Below are 12,422 nucleotides of genomic sequence, written 5' to 3'. Positions count from 1 at the left end.
GGCTGGCTCAGTCAGTAGAGCCTGTGACTCTTGATCTCTGGGACTTAAGTTCAATTCCCACTTTTGGTGTAGAGCTTACTTAAAAAAAGAAAAGAAAAGAAAAGAAAAAGTTAGGAGACCTAAAACAAACTAAGAATTCCCCCATCACCATTGTTCTTTGTCTACTAATCCATAAGAATTTTTCTATTCTGGGTGAAATTAATAGCACATTTAAAGATAGAGTCGAACATGGTTATAATAACTGTTAAAAAACTGACTCTCCTGGGATTCTTTTGATACATTTCTACCATGTATAATAAAACCAAATTGTAGTATCACTTTTAACTTCACCCAACATTCTAAAAATCCTAAAGATTGAGGATTTACATTTTTTTAAAAGAATTTATTTATTTATTTGACAGACAGAGATCACAAATAGGCAGAGAGGCAGGCAGAGAGAGAGGAGGAAACAGTATCCCTGCTGAGCAGAGAGCCCAATGCGGGGCTCGATTCCAGGACCCTGGGATCATGACCTGAGCCAAAGGCAGAGGCTTTAACCCACTGAGCCACCCAGGCACACTGAGGGCTTACATTTTTGTAATATTCATTTCCACTTAATACATTTAGGATAACATAAGATAGTTTTATTCTAAATGAAGTCTCCACTGGGGGAGACTGAAGTTTTAAATGTATAAGCAGCAAAAGAACATTGTATCTATATAAACATTACTGAAAACCTCTTTTGAAAAATTATATGTCTAGAGAATTCCGTAGCAATACAAAAACAGTGCAGATTCCATGCCTGCTACAAATGGCATCCAGGAGACCATGGCTGGAGTTCAGTTAGCGCTTGTTGGAATATCACTGTGGTTGGTATTTTGTTTTCACTGGTCATTGTCCATGCCCCACTAGTTGTTAAATATTTTAGCATGTCTCCTGGAAGTCCCCCCAAGATCACCTCAGTATCTTTTCTATGCCTAATAATCTTCAGTTAAGAGTTGCAACCACCCTCCTGCCCCAGGAAAGAATTCTCTTTTATATCAAACCTAAATCACTTCTGAGTTAGAACCCTTTTAATCACAAGCAACAGAAACTACTCAAATTAGCTTAATCCAAAAGGAAGTTTTTGGCTTGTCTGCCTGATATGTTCTAGGACAAAGCTGGTGTCCAGAACTCAAGGTATGTTAGCAGGTCTCTCTCTCTTATTCTGTTTCTCCCTTCTCCCCAATTTTTTCTTCTCTTCAGCATCTCTCAGTGAATAGACCTCATTGCTTCCTCCTCAAGTCAGGTTTCTCCTAGGTCTGTGATTTGGGGACAGGAGAACAGTTAAGAACCTTCTTTGGCCAAGTCCAGACCACACAGAGGAGGAGTCTGGCCACTCACAGCCAGGCCCAGAGAAGCAGTATCAGCAATTGGTTAGAAATGCAGAATATCAAACCTCACCCCAGACCTACCTTAGCAGAATCCAGATTTTTAATCAAGATCCCCAGGTAATTTGCATGCACATTAGCAGTAAAGAAGGTTTTCCCCTAGGAAAGATGCAGGGGGGGGGGGGGGCTGACGTCATTATAGGAGCAGGGAGGGTAAAGCTACCAAATGTGCACTCCAACACAACTCTGAAAACACAACTGCCTCTTGTTTAGCCTTCAGTGAAAATGAAGAACGGATCATTGTTCTAAATTTAAAGAAACATTTGTAGGTCTCCCTGCTGTTTCCTGTTCTTTGTATTTCTTATTCTCCTTTATTCTCACTTTCAACTTTATTTTTTAATGTGAAATTTTATTTTTATTTATTTATTTATTTTAAAGATTTATTTGACAGAGATCACAAGTAGGCATAGAGACAGACAGGGGAGGGTGTGTGGGGGGGGGGGGGGAGCAGCCTGAGCACCCTAAGATCATGACCTGAGCTCAAGGCAGAGGCTTAACCCACTGAGCCACACAGGCACCCCTCACTTACTACTTTAGAAATTCTTTGCTATCCCAGGACTTTTGTTAGGTAGGAAGAAATCAACACCAAAAGTGTTCCTTTCTGTTTTTGACTCCAACTAAATTGCTGTATTCTCTGCCAACATACCTGCTTCCTACTGCTGGAGGTAGCACAGCCTACAGCTTATCGGCATGGATCAGAAGCCCTATAGGCTGGTTTGAATCCCTTCCTAGCTGTGACACTTAACCTCTCCTAACTTTGGTTTTCTCATCTGTAAAACAGGACTCATCACAACTGTGAATCATTATATGAACTAATGCTTGTACCTGGTACGCAGGTGGGAGCACTCCGTAGGCTTCTGCAATAAATAAATGTTGATTTCTTATTACATATCCCTGAAGCCATTGGTGCCTAATGGAAAAAGTGAACGCTTGGAATATATTTATTACTGGAGTAATTAAATCGCCAAGCTTCCCCATTTCATTCACATCTCATTACCATTTCCCATGACTAGTTTCTCTTAAGCATGAGGTTGTGGAACTCTTCTAAACCCACAAGAACCTCACGAGCGCATATTGCCAAGGCTGACATGATACAATCAAGGTTACCGTACCTTTCCCATAATTTAAAAGTTAAAATATAAATCAGCTCATGATCTAGTAGCTGGAAAATCTTTGGGCACAGAGTGGTTACCACCAAAAAACAATTTGTTACCCTTACACTTTAATTCAGAACCCAGGAAGTTACAAAGATCTGTTACCTCAGGCAAGTCGCTTGCCCATTCTACCGCCTCTATGGGCTGTGGGGAGGAGTAAATGATTAATATATGAGAACTGCTTAGATAATGCCTGGCTCAAAGCAAGTAATCAATAAAGCAGCTACATTATCATGAGGTCTTCCACATACAGGCTGTGGAGGTCAAAAGTTACAGTGACTGAGGCAGGTGGCAATGGTCCAGAGTGAGGAAGGTGTCAATGCCTTTTCCCAAACCCCCAGTCAACAGCCCCAACACACACACACATTCCCCTCCACAATCAGAAAGGATCATTAAAGAAAGGAAGAGGGGCATCTGGGTGGCTCAGTGGGTTACAGCCTCTGCCTTCAGTTCAGGTCATGATCTCAGGGTCCTGGGATCGAGCCCCGCATTGGGCTCTCCACTCAGCAGGGAGCCTGCTTCCTCCCTCTCTCTGCCTGCCCCTCTGCCTACTTGTGATCTCTCTCTGTCAAATAAATAAATAAAATCTTTTTTAAAAAATAAAAAAAAAGATAAAGAAAGAGTAAGAATTACAATTTTAAAATATCACCAAGATGTCTGATTTGAATTATTTCAGGGCTCTTAACCAACTTATCCTCTACCTAATTTCTCCACCTGAAAAAAATAAACCAATTCATTAAGGGTTTTTTTGATTCCCAGGTGAAGGGTGCTGTTAACAGCGGACAGTGTTATAGATTAACTATCTTCCAAACAATAATAAATATTAGTAAATGTTCCAGCTCAAAAAGTCATGGTCTTAGCAGCCTAGAAAATATTGCAGTTTATTCAAACATTAGTAGCCGCTATTTCTGAATGCTTGCTCATCAGTACTGTTTACCTTGAGAGCCTGGAAAACGTGTGGACTGTGCAAGTGCGCCATCTGCTGGCCTTAGAGACTCTGGCGGGGCCGCTGGGCAAGGACGCCTGTCCCATCCAGCAGGTACAGGAAAGGACTAGAGCAACAAAATAGCCACCGCTGTTTCCACCACCTCCCACCCTGGTGCTAAATTATCACAGTAAACACCCTGCTTTTTCAAAAGAAAGTGATTTGTTTAAGTGTGTGCATGATATTTAAATAAGCTAATTTTGGTGCTTAAATTATCATCCAGGGAGAAAATATCATTTACTGAATCTAGGAAATGCAACAATCCCAAGAAATCGTCTGTTCTGAGTACCTCGCTTTACACATGAGGGAAAAAAAAAAAAAAAACGAGGTTTTGAAAGTTACACAACTTTCTCAAGTTACTCAGCTAGCACTGGTAAGTCAGGACCCCCAGGCTGCCGCCTGGACACTTTAGTCCAGCCAGGGACAGTAAAGAAGGGCAGAGAGATGAGCCAAAACCAAGCAAAGGGCCCATCCAGTTTCCTGAATACATCCTGTTGCTAAAGGCACCTTAGCTACTGTTTGCAAAGAACCGTAACTTCTCATTTTACATCCATCCACAAACTATCACCTCTGGTTACAGCCAAAGGCAAAAGACCCTTTACAGTTTTATTGCACTTATCAGAGAGAGAAAAATAACAGGTAGGGACGCTCTCTCGTGTGATTTTTTTTCACTTCTTGGAAAAAAACCCCAGCGATTTAGCAGTTTAATCACAACGTCTGTCTTCCATTCAACAGCGTCTTCCCAGGTAGTCACCAGAATGCAAGGAAGGGCCTTTTGGGCCAGAAACCATAGACACACTGCTCTAGCCAGAAAGCGATCTCTTTTGGTTTAGACAGGCCAACTATAAAAACCAAGTAACAACTGGTCTTAGTTCAAGGCAATTTATTTCCCTGGGCCACCGCTCACGGGACCAGGACCCCTCATTCCATCTGGGCGTGGGTCCGGAGAGACGCTGGTGCCATCCGATAGAGGGCAGTGGTGCACGGACACTCCGGACGGCCCCACCCTGCCCCGCCCTCGCCTGCCAGGAGACAGGGGGCCCCAAGGGATACCCTGGCAGCTCTCAGACTGTTCTGAGAGTGGGGCCGACCATTTTTCAGATACCAAAATTCATCTTACAAGCCAATGATCCGACAAGGACAAATAGGAATCATGAATCCTTATTTTCCCCAACTCATGTCTCCAGCTCCACATTCTAGGCGCCACTCCTCCACCACCACCCCCCCACCCAAGCCTCCCAAATCAAAGTTCTTTTATAACACGACAGGGACACGCCTTGGATCCATCTGAAAACCAGGCTGACAATTTTCTCGCCACCTAGCAAGACAACACACACACACACTAAACAGAATCCAAAAAAAAAAAAAAAAAACCCAAGGGAAATAGCTTCAAGAATCTTGAAAATCATACCAATTTTTGTTTGTAACGTGTGAAATTATTACAAGTATGTTCACCAAGAGGACTATTGATGGATGACTCACAATTTAGCTAAATTCAATGAACCACACACTGTGCCTATCCCAGTAGGTGACTCATGCATTTTTTATTTCAAGTAGCAAGTGTTTGCCAAAAACAGTATTTAAAAAAAGTAATGAAAATTGTTCTGAAAGAGCTCATGAATAGGGTAGGACTACCCACCGACAGCCTCATTTGTGCTCTGACCACTTACATGGGATTTGGTGGGTCTGCTCTAGTCATGCTCGCCCGGGAGAGAGCTCACCACAGCAACACGGGCAGGCTGAGGGCGGGTTTCTGCCACTTACCGTGCTCGGTTATTCTCCCTCAATACCTAAGTCTCAGGAAAGCCTTGGGACATGTGGGGGTGTGCCCATAATGTGTATGTTTGGGGTTCCACATAGGTTTTGCTGAAACATATTGAAAATGCATTCAATTCCTATTTCACTTTTACAGAGCTTACCTTCCCCTTGCAACACCACTTTTAAATTAAAAAAAAAATTTTTTTTAAACCCAAATTATCAGGAAAAAATGGAGGACTGAAAGGCCACCCAGAGGAAATAATGAAAAGGACCTCTGGTGATTTAAGGGACAGGCCTCTGGTGATTTAAGGGACAGACATTTTATGCTGATCATGAGTATCTTCATATGCACCTGCTACTAAGCTACCGCCAAAGCCCTCAGTAAGATTGTCCCTGCCACTGCCCTACTCTGACCAGCCAAAGGAAAATTACATAGCTCCCCCAACCTACTGATTTTCTCTTCCCCAAAACACAGTGAATTTGCTCATCACCCAATAATATGCTTGTAAAGCTCAGAAAGACATTATTGCATATGAATTTGACTGTTACAATAATATCCAAAGCTTTAAGGCATCTCAGGGAAAAGGATTCTAACCCTTACAAACACTTTTTCAAACGAAGTGAGGTTGAAAAGAGACAAAGTTCCTAGTATTTATTCCTAAAAATTACTGTCTTTTAAAATCGCACACAATGACTATTTGTAAGGTTGTAAGTGGGCATTCTTGTGCATTCATCATTTCAGGCTAATAATCATCAAGTGTGCATTGTCTTTTTCGGAGACACTCTTCCCCTCCCCATGGGCATCACTTCCTCCTACGACCAGATTTTAAAAGCGAAGTGGCACAGGAACTTAGTAGGCCGACCAAATTCTTTGCATTCTATGGTCATTCCTTAGCCGTCTTTAATCCCTTGTTGCTAGGCAACATCCATATGATATAATTTCCATCTAGTGGTGAAATCAAGTATTTTTGTTAATATGAAGGTAAGCTGATCTCTAGATACCCTACACAGCAAAGGATACTTGAGTGCTGTTTTATCCCTAGCAGGAGGGGAAAAAAGAGTTGGGAGAGGCTTTTTCCTTCTTCTATGTTTCTCTTCTCTTCTGCTTATCAACAGCTTCATAACTTCATAACAAACCACTCCAAAACTTAGTAACCTAAAACAACTACTTATATTATCTCTTAGGGTTCTGTGGTTTAACTAGGCTCAGCTGAATGGTTATGGTTTTGATCTCCTGTGCAAGTGCAATCAGATGGCAGCAGCGGCTGGAGTCTTCCAAAAGCCAGAGCGGGGTGGACACCCAGGAAGTCTCCTCTTGGTGCCCAGTGCCTGGCCTGGGATGGCTGGCACATCTGGAGGCTGGTCAGACATCTCTCCTTCCATATGGCTGCCATGGGCTTCACAACACGGGTTTATAGTGGATAGGGTGAGTGACAGAGGCAGTGAGAATGGGAAGGAATATTTTATCACTGTTTAGAATTGGTTGTGCATGATAATAATAAAAAGCAGACTGATTTTTAGTTGGTTTTAAAATGGTTCTTAAATTCTCTATACCAATGCATCCCCTTATTCTCTATATCCTTGGTGGACCTCTCCCACTGTCCTGACACACCACTGCTTCACAGGATGGGTCTCGCTGGATAACTGGACTTTTTGCCTGATGACTGGCTTCCTCCAGCGCTAGTATTCCAAGAGAACAAGCAAAAACTAAAAGCCTTCTTATGACCTAGTCTCAGATGTCCTAGAGTGTCACGTCCACTGCATTCTGCAGGTCAAAAGCAAGTCTCATTGCCATCCTAGAATAATGGGGAGAAGAAGACTGATTGAGTGTATCTATTGGAAAGCAGACCTCTTTGGGGATCATCTTTGTTGTTTTGTTTTTTGTTTGTTTGTTTGTTTTTAAGATTTTCTTTATTTCTTTATTTGAGAGAGAGCGTGCACACACAAGCAGAGGGAATGGCAGAGGGAAAGGGAGAAGCAAGCCTCCCGCTGAGCAGGGAGCCCGATGTGCAACTCAATCCCAGGACCCTGGGATCATGACCTGAGCCAAAGGCAGACACTTAACTGACTGAGCCACCTAGGCGCCCCGGGGGCCCTCTTTGGATACAAGCAGCCACATTCTTCATCACCATTTGTACTTCAGAACCACATGATTATTTAATCAAAGCTGGAGTTAATGGGTTTCAACCTAAGAACCTACTACAACTTTAAAGGACTTTGCTAGAAGAGATTTTTGAATTCAGGATTTTATTGAGCCTTGGAATCCTCCAACGAATTGTCTTTGATTATTTCTTGCTAAGATAATTTTGAGTACATAGGGCCATCCTATTGTCATAACCTCTGAGTCAATCCATTTACTTTACCTTAACCTTAGGCCAAAATTCTTCCAAATGGCTATATTCATAGCTCAGCTCCACTTCTCACACGTGCTTTTTTGAACAACTGGGAACTTTCTAGAGCCATATCACTCCATTAAAATTCAAAATTGCTCACTGAAGTCCTAGGCCAGCTGTGAATAGAATCTTTAGGTTTCCTGAACCCATAAATCATGGCCAACCTAAATGTCAATGACATTAAGTATGTCTTAAAATAGCAATAGTGAACCCTTTCTATGTGCTAGACACTGTTTTCTGTGCTAGGTATATATTAAGTCATCTCGAGCTCATAACAAAGCTGAGGTAGGAACCATTGTCATTCTTATTTACAGATGAGGACAGTGAGGCCCAAAGAGGTTAAGGAATTTGTCTCAGATCCCAAAGTTAGCAAGCAGAAGAACTAACACACTCTGATTCCAGAATCCAAGTTCTTAATAACCACGCTCCACAAATAACAGGGTAGGTATTGCTGGGCAAGAAAGCGCAAGCGTATGATTATGCACCAAATCCTTAAAAAGTTTCTGCAGTCAAACAGATCAAAACAAGACTAATACCCAAATAGTAAACAGCAGCTCATGGTATTGTAAGTCAGCAAGTTCTAAAATGTGTGCTGATTTAGACTATAAAGTGTTGTAGGCATCCAGGTAAGGTCGGAGAAGACACTGGACAGAGCACTTTCTCATTCAGGCAAATCACAAAACGTATGTTTTCTTTACACACATGCATTGTCATTCCTGACTTTCAGCCCCTTATTATTCCATGATTAATACACAGTGGTCCACTAAAAATCAGACCCATGGCTTTGTACCACAGCCTGATTTCAGTCGACATCCCTCACAAAGAACCTTTGGTCTGCACTGTGAGGATGTCATGAGGCAGTTACAAGGATGAACAACTTCCTTTTTCATGTTTAACAAGGGTGTGACTTACTGTCTCAGAGAGCAGTTATCTTGAGGAAGGAAAGCTGAGCCCTCCACTGATTCCTTTACTGAAGAGAAGCATGCCTTGGCTCAGAGAATAAAGCACTCTCGTGGGTGTCAGATTCTAAGCTCCGAGTCTGACTCTGACCTTGGGCTGGTCACTTAACTTGCAGAGAGAACAGAGAAATAAAGGCAAAGAACTTACAGGTAAATAACAATGTTGAAAATGCATTGTCTGTTGTTTTTTATGCATTGTCCATCATTCTACAGCACAAAAATGCAAACAGACACTGCATTTGGATGAAAGCAATCCTTTGAGAGCACTGACCCACTCAAAATATTTAAGGAACATTTAAAGACGATTCTGGGTTCCCAAGTGAATGTCCTTTAAATTAAAAGCCATATGTATTTTTACCACAAACTGAAAAAATAGCACTAAGGGGAAAAAAAGCTAGATGTATAATATAGAACAACACTGCTTTGCTGCCTCTGTTGGAAAGATAAAGTATGAGCATTATGATGAAATTAACTTGATTTATTCTTATCACATCTAATAGGACTACTTGAAGAAAAATCATAAAGTGTCAGCAAATAATGATTCCTACTTCAATGGTAAATAAATATCTGACACAATGATATTAAATTGCTTGAGACTAGACTCTGAGAGCATAAAAAATTACTGCGGATCTTAAACTTTGAGCCCAGAGCCTTTTTTCAAAGAAATGTCTTTTTTTAGGTGGAGATTTAAAAGAGTCAGTTCTATTAATTGAGCCTTCCTTGAAAATGGATTCAGCGAATGCTTCTTATTATTTTCTAAGCACCTCATCAGCCTGGACATTTAACAGTCAAATTCAAAATTCATCAACATCTTTGATTTAATAAGAGCTATCATAAAAACAGAACTTTCAATATCATATCTTTTGGTGACTTTCAGGAAAATCCCCAGTTATTGAAGAATACATACTATTTTTTTTAATTTTTTATTTATTTTCAGCGTAACAGTATTCATTGTTTTTGTACCACACCCAGTGCTCCATGCAATCCGTGCCCTCTCTAATACCCACCACCTGGTTCTCCCAACCTCCCACCCCCCACCCCTTCAAAACCCTCAGATTGTTTTTCAGAGTCCATAGTCTCATGGTTCACCTCCCCTTCCAATTTCCCTCAACTCCCTTCTCCTCTCCATCTCCCCTTGTCCTCCATGCTATTTGTTATGCTCCACAAATAAGCAAAACCATATGATAATTGACTCTCTCTGCTTGACTTATTTTGCTCAGCATAATCTCTTCCAGTCCCATCCATGTTGCTACAAAAGTTGGGTATTCATCCTTTCTGATGGAGGCATGATACTCTATAGTGTATATGGACCACATCTTCCTTATCCATTCATCTGTTGAGGGCCATCTTGGTTCTTTCCACAGTTTGGCAACCGTGGCCATTGCTGCTATAAACATTGGGGTTCAGATGGCCCTTCTTTTCACTACACCTGTATCTTTGGAGTAAATACCCAGTAGTGCAATTGCAGGGTCATAGGGAAGCTCTATTTTTAATTTCTTGAGGAATCTCCACACAGTTCTCCAAAGTGGCTGCACCAACTTGCATTCCCACCAACAGTGTAAGAGGGTTCCCCTTTCTCCACATCCTCTCCAACACACGTTGTTTCCTGTCTTGCTAATTTTGGCCATTCTAACTGGTGTAAGGTGGTATCTCAATGTGGTTTTAATTTGAATCTCCCTGAGGGCTAGTGATGATGAACATTTTTTCATGTGTCTGATAGCCATTTGTATGTCTTCATTGGAGAAGTGTCTGCATATCTTCTGCCCATTTTTTTATGTGATTGTCTGTTTTGTGTGTGTTGAGTTTGAGGAGCTCTTTATAGATCCTGGATATCAATCTTTTGTCTGTACTGTCATTTGCGAATATCTTCTCCCATTCCGTGGTTTGCCTCTTTGTTTTGTTAACTGTTTCCTTTGCTGTGCAGAAGCTTTTGATCTTGATGAAGTCCCAAAAGTTCATTTTCACTTTTGTTTCCTTTGCCTTTGGAGACATATCTTGAAAGAAGTTGCTGTGGCTGATATCGAAGCGATTACTGCCTATGTTCTCCTCTAGGATTCTGATGGATTCCTGTCTCACATTGAGGTCTTTTATCCATTTTGAGTTTATCTTTGTGTACGGTGTAAGAGAATGGTCAAGTTTCATTTTTCTACATATAGCTGCCCAGTTTTCCCAGCACCATTTATTGAAGAGACTGTCTTTTTTCCACTGTATATTTTTTCCTGTTTTGTCAAAGATTATTTGACCATAGAGTTGAGGGTCCATATCTGGGCTCTCTACTCTGTTCCCCTGGTCTATGTGTCTGTTTTTATGCCAGTACCATGCTGCATACTATTTTTTATTAGCACATTTATTTAACAAAAGTTTGTCTCACATTTTTTTAAAGCACTAAGTTATCTCACAAAGAAGAAATAAGAATGAAGTTGCTGCGAAAACAGATAAAAGATTAGGCTGATCACTTAACCTATTAGAATAATTATGTGATTACATCATTATAAGAAACATAATTAAATGTTCTTGATGCCATTAATTGTGTCAGCCCTGTTAATTAAACTAGATGCTAAAAGGAAAATAATCCATTGATCTTTAAAGCTTATAGAACAAAAATCTTTTTATTTCAATTTCCAATAAATATGAAACACTCTAAGTCACAGAGTTCCAATGGTCTTAATGATCTAGTTTGAGTTAAAAGTAGAAGTTCTACTTAAATCCAATCACAGAAAAAAGAAGAAATCACCTTTGGGTTTATTATTATACTTCAATTATCTGGAAGCTGTTAGTTCAGCTACATAATTCCAGGAAAGATTCTCATCACCATGTTACAAAAAAACCAAAATTATGTTCTTTTTTTCTTTTTAATTTAAATTCAATTAATTAACATATAATATTTGTTTCAGGGCTTCAGGTCTGTGATTCACCAGTCTTATATAATACCCAATGCTCATTACAATACATACCCTCCCCAATGTCCGTCACCCAGTTAGCCCTTCCCTCCACCCCTCTCCCCTCCAGCAACCCTCAGTTTATTTCCTGTGATTAAGAGTCTCTTGTAGTTTGTCTCCCTCTCTGGTTTTGTCTTGTTTCATTTTTTCCTCTCTTTCCCTATGATTTTCTGCCTTGTTTCTTAAATTCCATATATCGGTGAGATCATATGATAATTGACTTTCTCTGATTGGCTTATTTCACTTAACATAATATCCGCTCGTTCCAGCCATGTTGTTGCAAATGGGAAGATTTCATATTTTTGATGGCTGCATAATATTCCATTGTAGATATATACCACATCTTCTTTATCCATTCATCTGTTGATGGACATCTGGTCTCTTTCCATAGTTTGGCTATTGGGGACATTGCTGCTATAAACATTGGGGTGCAGTTGCTCCTTCGGATCACGACATTTGTATCTTTGGGGTAAATACCCAATAGTCCAATTGCTGGGTCACAGCGCAGCTCTAATTCAGCTTTTTGAGGAACCTCCATACTGTTTTCCAGTTTGGCTGCACAAGCTTGCATTCCCACCAACAGTGTATGAGGGTTCTCCTTTCTCTGCACCCTCCCCAACATCTGTTGTTTCCTAACTTGTTAATTTTAGCCATCTGACTGGTGTGAGGTGGTATCTCATTGTGGTTTTGATTTGTATTTCCCTGAAGCTGAGTGATGTTGAGCACTTTTTCATGTGTCTGTTGGTCATTTGGATGTCTTCTTTGGAGAAAGGTCTGTTCGTGCCTTCTGCCCATTTCTTGATTGGATTATTGTTCTTTGGGTGT

Source organism: Mustela erminea, chromosome 5, assembly GCF_009829155.1.
Source record: "Mustela erminea isolate mMusErm1 chromosome 5, mMusErm1.Pri, whole genome shotgun sequence".
In the NCBI taxonomy this organism is placed as follows: domain Eukaryota; kingdom Metazoa; phylum Chordata; class Mammalia; order Carnivora; family Mustelidae; genus Mustela; species Mustela erminea.
This window is presented reverse-complemented; position numbering follows the sequence as displayed.